The 14,503-nt window shown below is 37.0% G+C and overlaps 1 long non-coding RNA gene across 8 annotated transcripts in view; it reads left to right on the top strand.

The window, feature by feature from the left end:
• The window catches only part of LOC122189962, a 19,540-nt gene extending 5,664 nt beyond the window's left edge, over positions 1-13,876 (top strand). For 2 of the 8 annotated variants that reach the window (XR_006182043.1, XR_006182045.1), the window contains exon 3: positions 5,606-13,876. This is a non-coding gene — a long non-coding RNA (uncharacterized LOC122189962). The remainder of the gene's footprint in view (positions 1-5,605) is intronic. The other 6 variants (XR_006182049.1, XR_006182044.1, XR_006182046.1 and 3 more) reach the window with 6 other exon arrangements.
• The last annotated feature ends 627 nt before the right edge of the window (positions 13,877-14,503 follow it).

Genomic DNA, 14,503 nt, shown 5'->3' with positions numbered 1-14,503 from the left:
CCTTCCTTCCTTCCTTCCTTCCTTCCTTCCTTCCTTCCTTCCTTCCTCCCTCTCTTACTCATTTCCTCCCTTCCTTCTCTCACTCTTTTCCTTTCTTCCTCTCTTTCTTCTTCTTTCTCATCCTTTCTTCCTTTCTTTCATCCTTCATTTCCTTTTTTTTCTTTTTCTTTTTCCTTTCTTTCTTCTGCTGTCTCTTTCTCATTCTTCTTTCCTCCCTTCCTCTCTTTCTTTTCCTCTCTCTCTTTCTCTCATTATTTTTATCTGTTAGCAGTCAGACATTTTATGGATGCAGGTTTGTAGCAATTTGTCATGTTTGAAAGAGGTCAGAAGTACAGTCTGGACTGGTCCCCGCTTCAAATAAATGTGATCAGTTATGCAGTATAAGACTGCCTTATTTCCTCTTTTTCTCAGTTTCCATTAATTTCTGTCTTTCTCTCTGTTTTACTGTTAACAAGGACAGAATTTTACAATGAAAATTTTTTATTCTAGGAATTTTCAGTGCAGTTTAGGGAATGACATGAGAACAGGAAAGTATCTGCTGCTGGTAGCCTGCTGTGTTGCATAATGGCCAACAGTGTGTGCTAAGTAACAAGCAAAAAGGTAGAATATTACAGAATCATAGAATCGATTGAGTTGGAAGGCACCTTTAAAGGTCATCTAGAGCAACCCTCCCTGCAATGTCCCTACAATGAACAGGGACACCCACAGGTAGAACAGGGTGCTCTGAGTCCTCCAGCCTGACCTTGAGCACCTCCAGGGATGGGGCATCCACCACCTCTCTGTGCAATCTGTTCCAGTGCTTCACTTTCTTTTATACACTTCTGTAGCTTCTAGCAATGTGCGGATCAGGAATATATTTAGTCAGAGGCAGTACCTTTGTGTTTAATTGTCTTTAATGATTTTCCCCCATGAATTTGAGTAACGTGTTTTTGCATCTGTGTCAACTTTGGTATCAATATTGCCCTTTTGTAATGAATTTTATGGCTTAATTATAGGATCTGAGTAGACGTATTTCCCTTTGAGTTTTTGAGTACCCTCGATGATAATTTCACTTGATGTCATCTGTTTTTGGCATTATGAAAAAAAAAAGAAAGGAATAAGTTATTCACTCTCTCCATGCTCCAGAAGTTAACAGTTCTCTATTCTGTTTCTCTGCAATTAGTTTTCCAGTACTAACCGTTTAATCATTCTATGCATGAAAATAACTTCAGATTTTAGAACATCTTTATCACCCTCTTCTACTTCAGCTTTATCATTTCTAAGGTGGGACAGCAAAACTGCATGCAGCATTTAAGATGCAAAGGCACCTTGAGTTTCTGTAGTGCTACATTGATTAAATCCTGCTTTCTTGTTTCTGTTTTTTTTTTTTTTTTTTTTTTTTTTCTCACCAGCTGTGTCCCTAAGCTCTTGTTTTTGTTAAACACTACTGCACTATTTGCCTGGCCTTTATGCTTCTAGCAAGGTTGGTGGGTGCAACTCATTTCAGTTAGTCTTACGGAGTAAATCCTTCATGGTAATACTGCAAGAGAGGACAAAGAAAAAACCAAAACACAACACTCTGATGGTTCAAACTTGGTTTCTGCCTTTGTGTTCCCCAACAGGCTTCTCTGTGAAACAGCCATGCACAGCATATAAAAATACTGTGACATTTTAAACTACATAAAAGTGATTACATTTTGCTGTTTTTGTGTTTCTAGTCCTGGCAGGCTGGTGAGCTCACAAGGTGTCCGTGATGCCGTAGAATATGTATCAGCTTTAATTAGGAAGATCAAGTGTGCAAATGCACACAAACATGGAGTTTTTACTAGTAAAAAAGAACCATGAGTCAAAAGGAGCAAGAGGAAAATATTAAAGAAAAACAATCCTTACCTGCAGAGACCAAATTTTGGAAGAAATCCAAGTCACACCAGTCTGTCTCAAGTGTTCTCAAACTTCTATCAGTTTCTATCTTAGTATATACTGATAATGTAAAATTTCCTCAGCATAAACCTAGTCTATATATTTTATTAGTTCATAGTGTCTGGGATGAAAACATCTACAAGAAAATCAGAACTCATTTCATTCTCTTCTAGTAACAATAGTCGAATTGTTTGCTTACATTGTCATTGTTCCAAATGTTTTACAAACATTCATGAACTAAACTTGACAGCGTCACCACAGCCAGATTATTTGGCAACTAGTTCCCTCCCTAAGGTCATCTGTAAAACCAAGCGAAATGTGGGGGTATTTTTCTATAAGCATGATCTAGCTGTGGCTTAATCAATTTACTAATGCACTTTAATGTCCTCCCTCCTCTTTGTTCCTTCACTGGATAATAAATGCACATTATTTATCAGTACCACAGCATTTGCCACTTGTTAATCCAGGTGCTAGGTCTAAACAGTGGACATTCTTTATATCAGTGGACTCTTCCTTGCTATGTGCTATGTTTCTGAAGTTCAGTATCGTTTTAACATGATCAGGAGAGTGGGAAGCTGTTGCCTCCTTTGCCAGTTTGTGGAATATTTTAGATAAATTATAGAAGTGTATCTACTCCCTTTTTGCTTTCTGTAGTATCCTGTTTCATTTTCAGTTTAATGAACTGTAACTACAGGAATATATTTCTCTCATATGATTTAGATAACTCTGAACATGCTGTGCCAGCAACCACTGAATTTCATATCTCTGTCAGTACTAGACAGTAACTACAGATGGGATCTGGGAGCTTTGTAAAGCACTTCCTGAAAGGCTGAAGAAATCCATCCAAATATATCCCTGATGTGAGGCCACTGGTAATAATGGAGATACAACAAGAATAAATATTTGTTTGGTGCCCACTGTATCTGTTGCATTTTGTTTTGGTGGAAAGTTTATGAAAATGTTTAAAATGAGACTCTCCATAATGTGAATCGAGACTGGGAATTCTTAGTCAAACTTGGCTTTTTTTTAAAAATATCAACTAATCTTAATTGATCCCCAGAAATACTGCTAATAATTATTTACTGCTGCTGCAAGAAGCTCTATCTCAACAGGCAATTTAAACTGGGCTATTTACTCAGCTGAAGAAAAGGCTAAGCAGACAAGGACATTTACTGTCTGGATCAGAGCTCAAAGAAGGGACTGCATGAAGGTAAATAGTGTGCCAGTTCCTTGATATATAGTGGCCAGTAATTATACTGGGGAGATCACTTAGGGTGTTTTCTCTTACTGATGGGCTTCCTGACAGCTCCTCTAATATTCCTGCTGAAAGTTTTCTTTGCTAGACCTGGAATCAACTGCAGTCAGGAATTAAAATTTCTTCTTCTGCTTTGCTTTTTAACATACAAAAGACACCAAAGTCTCCTGGTTGCTAAACCAAGGCTTTCCTACAATATAAAATAACAAATGTGGACATGACAGTCATTTAAGATGTTCTTGTAGTTTAAACAGATGAAATATAACAGTTTTCTTTTCCTGGGTTTGTTTTCTGTGTCATCAGCAGCTGATGGAGCAAATTGAAACAGTTCTCTGAAGTTTAACTGTGGGTTTGTTCCTTCTTGCAGGTTGCTCTTTACTCATCTTAGGAGTTTGTCAGTCTGTCACTGCTTCATGCTGTTTTCTCAGTGCCTTCTGTCTGGTTTGCATCTGTGACCCAGATGGTTCCCTTGAGATTTTCCTTGACTTTTGAGGAAAAAGGAAACTCTTATTTTCTCCTTCTCTAATAAGAGTTTAGTATTACCCAGTTGCAGTAGCCTAGAAGGGGCAGATTTTTCTTTCTTGTGAGCTGCTGTACATAGCAGAATGAACACTTCTGGAAGTAAATTTAGTTTTGTGAAATAATTACACACGTACATATGTACATGAAGTTGCCTAAAAAATGAAAATTCTCATGGAAGCTGCAGACAACTGGAAAACATGCATGAATTACTTTCTGTTAGCTTTCCTCTCACCACTGGCATCTATCCCCAACAACTTGCTTATTTCCTCCTGCTCTGAATCATTTAGCCCCTTGTCTCTCCATCACAGGGAGACATTGGAGAAAATGTCTTCACAGTATCTAAACTGTTGAAGAATGTTATGTAAACTTTATGTAGATCTGTGGTGCTGTAGCAGATTTCTAGGATTATTTTTTTTCCCATCCTAACCCATTGTGCAAGCTGTTCTGAGCTTTTTGAACTAGTGTTCAGTGCTATGCTACGTTCTGCTTTGAGCTTTTGCTCTATGTTAGCAATAGGTGGTGTGACTCTTCTTTTTGATGTGTGAGCACACACACAGGTATGCAGAGACATGCACAGACCAATGATCTCATTCTTCCACCAAGGTGAGTTCACTGTGGAGGAAGAAACCTTCAATTATGGAAAAGGCTGCAAACACTTCTTTTATTCTGTTGTTATCTTGCACAAACAAAGGACTAACGAATTAATAATTTATCATTAATACTTCGTTATTAACATATTCCCACAAGTGCAGATGTATTGTGCTCATTGTTATCCCTCCTAGTAGACTGCTATTTACACTGAGGGCTGGGGACAAAAATGTCTTGGTTTTGCTGCCTGGCGCCCTGATCATTTGGCCACAGAATAACAGTGCTGCACATTTATATTTTGTGGCCATATTTCCTTTCTCTGAAAGGCAAGGTGTGAGGAGGGGGAAGGAGAAAAGTGGGGCTAAAGCTTGTATGGGCTGAATTTGTCTACAGCACTCTCTGTGTCCACCCTAGAAACGCTCCAGATTCTGTCAGTTCAGAAATAGCCACAGTAAGTCCGTCCAGCAGACAGGTCAGAAAACAGGTGTATGACAACTCCCAGCTTGCCAGGTAGAATACAGAGAAGATAACCCTCCCTCCCATGCTCCATCAGGAGATCTCCTACCTCTCTTTGCCTGAAATCACACAGAACTTGAATCCTGAGCTCGAGTCCAGGACTTCTGCAGACAATTTTTTCACTGTAAATCTGTATTTCCTCTTTTAGCCATTCCTCTTTAGTCACCAAAAGACTTCTTGTAGCAATCATGATGTTCAGCTGGGAAAGAAAATCTTCTGTTCTCATTTTGGGCTATTATAGAGGAGAAATACTTAAGATATCTTCAGATAAGTATCTTCTAATTTGTAAGGATGAGTGTATATATTATTACAGGTTTCAGCATGAGATAAATGTGATTAACAAAAAGAAATAGACTATGCACCAAGGACAGAATATTTTGCTTAAATTCAATTACAGTTTTCAAATAGTCTTGTGTATGTTCTTTCTCCAAAACTGGTTTATAATTACTGACTTTTTTTCTTAATTATTACTGAATGCATTAGAAAAGTGTGATTGCTTTTGCCAACTACTTTTTATACGCAGTTATATTCCTTTTCAGAAACAATACAGCCCTGTGACCCACTGAGAATTAGATTAACAACACTGAGATGTATTCTCTGAATTGAATTTTTGATTGAAACTACAGTTGCTTTAAATGTTGTATATTTTTCTCTTACAAAAAATAAAATAAAATAGAAGGATCACAAATATGGCTAATGACAATTTTGATGGAGTAATGTAGATGTTTGTACATAGCCAAATTCAAAATCACACAAAAGTACTGCAACTGAGTTCTGTGAGACTGACTACACTCTTTAAAACTCATCATATTTTCTTATATGCAGATTAGAGACCATAATTCTCCTGAATCTTATATAACTCTGCTCAGGTGGAATGAGCTTGGTGCTACAGTACTGTTGTCAGAAGAAACAGGGTCAAAATGTGAGTAGAAACATCTAGTGAAATTTACACTGAATATGAAGTACAGTCCTTCTGTAAAAATGCTAGCAGAAACGATTGTCAGATATGGCAGAAAGAGAACAACTAACTTGTCTTTGGCATTGCCTATTCTTTCTGTCGACTGCAGCTGCCATGCTCTTGATGAGATAGAAAACCATGAGACTGAGAAGAGCACAACTGAGGATTAAAAGTCATCAACAAAAGATAGGTCAATGGAATATTATTAATTTTGAGGAGCACATTTTGTGACAACAGAAGTCCGTCTGAAGTAAACGCAGGACCTGCTACAGGAGTACCAGAGTAAAAGGAAGAGGCACAAATTGCTAGAGGAAATTAACATAGAAATAGCTGATAGGAATAAAGAGTCTATGTTTATTTAGGGATGTTTTAGGGGTTGCCTACTGAAAACTAAAACAAGACCTGTTGAGGTAGTCTTGGGAGAAGAAAAGCAATAAAGTAGCACCAACACTATTAGTGATGTTTGATGTTCAAGACATTTTGCAATTGTATTCTGTAAGGGAACAGTTTAACAGTTATGTCTTTTTTTTTTTTTTTTAAGCTGAGCGTGTCAGCTCCTTGACTTCAAACAGTCAGTGTTTGTTAGCCAGGAGTAAAGACTGAGAAGTAAGAAGAGGAACCACGGCTTATTCTGAGGAAGGTGGAATCTGTTTCTAGCTTACAGATGAGAAAGAGTGACATATTCTGTTCTTTTCAAGAGGAAAGAATGTAGGAAAGAAGGTGGAAGAAAGAACAGTGTAAAGAGATGGGAAGAGGGTGTGAACTTTCAATCACAGTGAAAATGGATACTTTATCTTCCGTATAAAAATAGCAAGAACAGTTCATGAAATATTTGAACTTGTGGTCGAGTCAATCTACTCCAAACTTTAATGTACTTTGAATTGTGTTCCCATATTTTTAGTGTCTCTTTGTTGAAAAAAAAAATTGCAAATATAGACAAATTATATGTTATGATAAGCATACTAGTAAGACTACCAATATACTAAACTGTTGTAATAAACATAAATCTGAAAATTTAAAATAAGTTTCTGAAAGCATAAATGTGTTGATATATCATAAAATGTCCAATTAAAATTCGGGATATTTTATTTTCATATATCAATCTTTATGTTTTTTTGAGTGAGACAGAGAATAAAGAAAAATGATATGTTCCACTTGGTCACACAAGCCTGTAAGACTTTTTAAAAATTATTTTATGCAAGAAAGAATAAAGGGTAGGTTGAAGCTATCACATTATGTACTGGAGAGGCAATTGGAGTACTAATGCAGTTTCCTCTTTCATATCCACTATATGAGACTCAACTCAAATGTACACGATTTTCATAAGGAATTGAAGATTCACCTCTTGATACACTTACAAGTTGAGGCCCACATAGAAAAGAAGATTGCAATATCCTATCAGTATGACATGGAAGTGAAAAAAACCCACGCAGTTATACTGAGTTATTATGATTCAAGAGCTTACAGATCTAGAAGGGGATTTTTACACAAGCACAGTTGTTCAGAAGCAAGGATAAAAAATGATGGGTTTTAAGTAATGACTGGGTAGTGTGATCTAAGTGTCACTGAAGGTGAGAAGATTTTTGCATGATTTTCAGCAGCAATGTCATCTCTTTTGTTGTTGTTGTTATTGCTTTAAATTGAAGTAGCAGGGATAAGGAATAGCTTAAATGAAGATATTTCTTGCATGTTAAACAAAATGAGGCATTGGAAAGTGTGAACTTTAACTTTGACCAAGAGGAAAGGTTTTTTGCTTCAAAATATGGCAAAACCCAATTCGAATAATTGTACAAAAAGTATTCTATTGCTTGCAAGCACTAGACACTGAAGAGGATCAAGGGTATGCATCAACATCATTATTATCAAGTAACTGCTTGTATAAGATGTTGAAGGGAGGCTAAAGTAAGCTTGAGAAAGCTTAAGAGGGTCAACCTTCCTTCATTCTTTAAATCACTTTAGATTAGGAGTCACTGAAGTCAAAATGGAGTCATAGCCCATGAAATCAGAGGAACTGCTTCATTATTGTCAAGTACACTTAAGGAGAGCCAGGCTAAGCTACTGTACAGAGGATTCAAATTTATAAACATTGTTGTGCACTCAGTTCTTTCTACTGTGATTTGGCCTTTTGTTCTGCTGCTCTCTGTTCTTCCTGTATCACCTCACTGTGCCTGTGTAAGGTGATTTTCCTCACTCTTTTGGGTTTTGATGAAGCATGGAATTTTTCTGGGAGTGGTTGGCTTGCTAGTCTATATCAGATTGTATTCCTCTCCAGTCTGTACAGATTCTACCACAGGATGGTATTCCCCTGAATTTCCCCAAAAAGCAATCAATAAAAGCAAGTTCTTGCAGGCTGTTCAGCATCTAATTATCTGCTTTGTGTGTACAATATGGATCACAAGAATCTTTATAGTGCAGGTCTGTATTAAATCACAAGGATGGGATGCAGAGATTTTGGAGATTTTACGAGGAAGCCTGGCAGAAATTGCAACTCCAGTGGGAGCAGGAGAATGACTGAGACTGAGGAATGGCTTGTTGGGCACATATGTTAGTGTTAATTAACTGTGCATTTGTCATCTGCTGAAGGAAAAGAAGTAACAGAGGATTGGTCATGCTGAGTGGAAAAGGCACAAGAAAAGTGCTATGGCTGGAATAGATGGCTCTGCTGAAAAGGAAAGAGGTGATCTGGATGGAATTGCAGAGGGACAGAAGGAGGAGATGGCTTGGTTGAGTGAACACACATGCTTATCAGCATCAGGTATTTTTTTTTCTAACTCTTATGAAGACTAATAGCTGAAACTTGGCAAGAGTGCACAGTGCCAGAACTAGTGGCACTGCTCACTGTATTTCAGCCCTCCTCATTTCCTTAACACTTCTCTGTCAGAGAAAAGAGGACCTGAGATTGTTAAGGTCACTGAAAGGTCCTTTAGGGATTAGTATTGGGCATAAAAGTCATTGGCACTGAAGGTAAATCAGAGCTCATAGATTAAATTGAAAAGAGTATGTGGAAAGAACAAAGTTACAAATTCAAAGATTCTGAGTCAAGAAAGTCATGTAAGACATACATGGTGTTTGTACAGTCTTAGCCTGACCAAACAAAAATCTGAATATAAATAGCATAAATCAAATAGCAAGGCATTGTACAAGTATTATGTGGGATGTGCAAGCTATATAAATTCATATATTGACTAGTTATAACTTTGAATTGCATTGAGAATTATGTCATTAATAATCAAGGACAAAAAGTGAAGCATGCAATCAAAAATCATGCTAATGGAAAATCTCAATTGCCTGTAACTTTGTCTTGTACTGCTATGATCATCAGCAAAACTGTAGCTAAAAAGTAAATAATGGAAATTAAATGGATCTCAATGAAGGATCCTGGAGGAACCTGCTGGGAGAGAGATATGATGGATTGCTAAGATTGCTAGGTGGAACACTGATGCCATTAAACTTGCAAATCTTCATGTGAAAACCATAATTCAACATCTGTCGTATAGAAGGAAAAAAGAAAACATTTCAAAGTAAAGCCAAGCTTCTCAGGTGAGTACTTGTGCGTATAATGAAAACAGCACAAAAATGTTCTGGAAGAAGTGACATACGGTCGTGAGTAGTGATGTCTCTTTACAACCTTTTTTCATTCTTTTTCGATGAAAGGTCTGGGGGCCTCTGTTAAATATTTCCATGCACTTTTCAAAGTATGATGGGAAAAGATAGTTGTAAAAGAGGATAGAGGCATTAATGTTCAAAAGTCAGTCACAGCTCCTCTATCGTAGGCTTCCAGAAAAGGATACTGCAGAAACTACATCTTATGTCAGGCAAATCAAAGTGATGGCCAAGGCTGAGGAAAGGCATTTCATGTTTTTTACAGATGCTGAGAAATGGAGAACTATTCATTAACGTGTCCTCTAAGCTGTGGTGATTTTCAAGGAGCAAGAGAAAAGGGAAATCAAAACTGTCTAGAGCTGCCAATTTGAGGAATTTATAATACATGTTCAAATCCCAGTTCTGACCTCACACAAACAAGAATTTATTTTTCTGTTGTATTAGGCTGTCTGTGTGAGATAAGACGAGGCCATCAGTCCAGTTTTTAACAGATCAGGGTAATTTTCACAAATCATTGTAAATGACCTTTATTTTCAGCCTCAACAGAAATATATATATATATATATATAAGGCAGTGGACCATTGTAGTTTTATTTATATTCTTTTCTTTGGAACCAAAATTTCCAAACCTTGGTCAAAGCAGATGATGAAGCTGTAGTGATGGACTATCTCATACTTCTGTTCTGTCTGACACACAATTTCTGCAATAAAACCGGGGTACTGATCTTAAAAGCAACTAGTTGTATCACTGTGATGAGTAGTTAGAAAACTGCAAAATATAAAACTTCAATGATAAAACGAATCCAACTTTGTTATTCCTTAAAATATTAGGTAAGACCAGAAGTGATACATTTTACCGAAGGTAGGCATCCTCATCCAACACTGAGTAAGGAAAGAGACAAACATACTTTCCTAGAGATGAGAAGTACTTCTTGCAAAGAGGCCCAGCACAACTTTGTAAGCAAAGAAGGAACAGATCAAATGTTTTTACCTTCATTTCATCAGATCTTACTTTAATGTCAAGTAATAATTAATATACTCTTTTGACATATTTCTGAACTATTTATTACTTCTCATTTCACTTCAGATTTTATTATCCAAGAGTGACCAGCTGCTAGAGAACTGGTAATAATCCACTCCCTCAAACAGATGCGAACCAACATAAAGCAGCGAGTAAGGAAGAAAGGATTCCAGGGTTGATCACCATTGCACCACACTCCTCCAGCGCGGAATTTTGAAAGTAGGGTGTCCTTACCATACACACATTTGTTGGTTTGTGATGTGCATAAATAACTTTTTCTATCCTCAACAGAAAGAAAACCCACAGATGAGTTCATCCTACTGTGGAAGATGCTCACAGAACAATAAGTCTAGAAGACTTCCACTTTCATGGGTGTTTGTAAGTACAGGCGTTGGAGGGGACATGCCACATGCATGTGTGACCATCCAGGTGTGCCCAGAACTGAGGAGGTTTTACATTAGTGCCAGAGCTCAAATGAGACAGAAATGTAGCAAGGTAGTGCACACTTTGCTTAAGTAACAGGTTGAGATCTATCCTGTGGCACGAGGAAGTGACCACGATGGGCAGAATCCATTAGCACCATGAATTTTGCCAAGTGCAACTAGAATGAACTTAATTTTGATGTCCTTTGCAGCTGGGTAGCAAGGAGTAGAAAATACCAGTTTGGCATCTACCACGTGTTGAGCACGTTTTTTTTTTTTCTATCTATTTTGCTTCAAAACATGCATTGAAAAATACTGTGGGTATTTACCTTCAGATACTGAAAGTTCTAGAGAATAGTGGGAAGGGTTAGTGAAAGGAAGATGTATGCTCTGTAGAGGAAGATCAAGTTAATGACCATTTTTAAACAGACTGAAAATTTGTAAATCCATGGGACTTTGTGTGCACCCATGAGTGCTGGGAGAGATAACTCATGTAATCACAAGATTCCTCTCTACTGTCTTCAAAAGATTATTGTGGTCAAAGCAGACTGTATAGAAGGAAAATGTCACCCTTCATGAAGGACAAGAAGGAGGATCGAGAGCACTACAAGATGGTCAGCCTCACCTCAGTCCCTGGGAATTTGATGGAGCAAATCCTCCTAGAAATAATTTCCAAACATATAAAGGACAAGAAGCTGTACAGAGAGTAGTCAGCATGGTTTATGAAGGGAAAATGATGCCTGAACAACCTAATATCCTTGTATGATAAAACCTGGGGGAGAAGAAGAGAGCATTTGGTATTATTTATTTTGGCTTTAACAAGTATTTCTACACTTTGTTCCATAACATGCTCATAGACAAACTGATGAAACACAGACCAGACAAGTGGACATGGAAGCAAAATCAAAACTGGTTGAGCTGTTGAACTAAAGGAGCTGATCATCAGAACAGAGACCATCTTGAAGTCAGTCCAAAGTTATGTATTTCATCTGCCAATAGTGGGACCAAAGCTGCTTGACACAGTCTTTAGAGATCTAAACAATGAAGCACAGTGCACTCTCAAGAAATTTGCAGATGATCCAAAATTGGTATGCTTGCGGATATACTAGGTGATTGTATTGCCATTCAAGTGAACATTGACATGCTGGAGAAATGGGCAAATGGGCATCTAACAAGGTTCAACAAAAATAAGTACAAAGTCCTGCTCCTGGGTAGGAAAATGTCCATGCCCCAGTCCAGTCTGGGGCTGAGCTACTGGAAAACAAATTTGCAGCAAAAGACCTCAAGGCTTTGGTGAGCAAATCGATCATGATGCAGCAATGTCTTCTTGGTGCAAAAGCCAATGGCCTTCTGGAATGCTGTAGGAATAGCATTGCCAACAGATTGAGGGAAGTGATCCTTCACCTCTGTTCAGCAGTGGTGAGATAGTGACTGTATGCAGCTTTGGATCCTCTGGTACAAGAGGGACATGGGAAAGTGGAGCTAAGGACTACAAAGGTGGTTGTGGATCTGAAGCATGTGAGAAGCCTAAGAAAGCTGGAATTATTAATTTTAGAAAAAAGAAGGCTTGGGGAAGTCATCTTGATTATGAGTGTGAATGCTTGATGGAGTGAGTAAAGAAGGCAGCTAGGCTGTTAGTCAGGTCTAGTGAAGGAATGCTTTGAGATTGACCAAGAACTGGAATAAGTAGCTCAGTGTGGCTGCTGATCTCCTCTCCTTGGAGACAGGCAAAACACAACAGGATATGGGCCTGAGTAGCCTGCTGTAGGTGATCTTGCTCTGAGCTGGGTATTGGATGAATGTTAGTGATTCTCTGAGTCTGTTATTCTGATAGTCCAGGTATCTGAATGATTAAATCAAACTGAAAATTGTAACTGAAGTAATATTGTCTAATCTTGAGATCTAATTTGCCTGCAATTTATTTTCTGACCCACCTGTTCAAGACATAGACAAATGCATATAGTAATTAAAATAGAAAAAAGTTATGTCTGCAGCACAAATTATATGTCACAAACATATATGTCACAAATATATGTCTTATTCTTGCAAGACTTAATTAAATATATGCATTTTAAGATAAAATAGATGAAAGTAAGTACCTAATAACAGAAAAGAAAGTGTTAACATAATTAGGGAACAAGGTCATTCTTTATTAACTTTATTAACATTTGTTTACTAAACTGATCTACCTATTTGCTTCCTACCTAATTAAAATTAACTACAAGAGGAGTAATTATACTTGCAATAAGATTTGCTCTTAATAGGTATTTACTTGAGCACTAATTTTATATCTGCATCTGATTTTGTCATATTGCATTTTAATATGTGGATGCTCATATTCCTTCTTAGATAGTTTCAAAAATGAAATTACTAGTGTTGTGTATAATCACTGAGACTTCTGAGAGCCATTTTGGTCAGGAGGGAGATTATTTGTCACTTCATCATGGCAAGATGAAATTTAAGCTGAGGAGCTAGCTGTCTTGTAAATGTACACACAGCCCATGTTAATGTCCATGTTAATGTCCTTCCTCTGAATAGTATTAAGTGGTATAGACTTATGTGTGCACCATTGGCTTATGCTGGATACACATAGAAATATCTGTTTATTTGAGAAACAGGGCATTTGTCAGGGTCTCGCAGCACAGAAACACTCAGGGGAAGAGCAGAATTCAGGCTGCCAGTCTCTCTTTATATATTTTCCACTGACTCCAGTTAATAGGCAGAATGTAGAGTATGAATACTTAGTTAAGAGATAATATAATAATTTAAAGAACGAATTGTCATTTGACTACTGTACACCAGCAATGAAATTAGTGGGACATAAGCCACTGATACCAGAAGTTACCAGTTGTTATCTGCAATAGTGTTATAAACCAATGATAAATGAATAAAACCAACATATTCAGTGACCGTATTTGGCCAGAGAATGGAAGCAAATGTTCAAATTTCAAAAGCAAGATCCAGCACAGTATGTTAATTTCAAATTGGTAAACTAGTACTTTATGAGAGCTCTGCAACTGAAATACCCATTGTCTATAATTATTTATAAAATATATTCCTTCAAGTCTAATAAATATGCGTGCAAAAACAAAGGACTGTTTTGCTTCTCATCCTTGCAATAGCTCTTACATCTCTAGGATATAGGAGTAAATTGCACAGCAATTTGCTCATGTAAGATGAAATAGGTCATTAAAAAATGAAACAATATAATGGATGCACCATGTTGTTTGTTTGTTTGGATTTGTATATTTTAATCTCTAGGTAATGTTGCAATGCAAGTTAAAATAATCTAACAAGAGACTAATCAAAAACTCAGACAAATATTTCTCCTTGATTGAATTTTCTGATTATCTTATACAACCAGAACACACCAGGCTCTTAAAAATGTAATGCACAGCAAGAAATGGAGCATTGGAAATGGAGCAGCAATATTTTATATATATACCATTCATTAAAAAGGACCTAGAAGCAAAAAGTAATTAAAAACACAGAAGTGGTTAACATTTTTAAAATGGTATTAGATCAACATCATTTTCTTTTCTTTGATGAATAGCCTACTTAAGTAAGAATTCAAGCATTTCTAAAGCACGTGGACATAAATGGAGAAAAACCTGATGGTACATTGGATTTGCTTTTTGATCTACGGAATTTTGATAAGAAGTTAAACAACATTTAATATAATGCTTTAGATATATACCTATGAACTACGACTTTTAACT

This window comes from Lagopus leucura, unplaced genomic scaffold (genome assembly GCF_019238085.1).
Source record: "Lagopus leucura isolate 7727_CA_CO unplaced genomic scaffold, USGS_WTPT01 Super-Scaffold_100159, whole genome shotgun sequence".
NCBI lineage: Eukaryota > Metazoa > Chordata > Aves > Galliformes > Phasianidae > Lagopus > Lagopus leucura.
The sequence above is the reverse complement of the archived record's forward strand: the minus strand, read 5'-3'. Positions and strand labels throughout refer to the sequence as shown.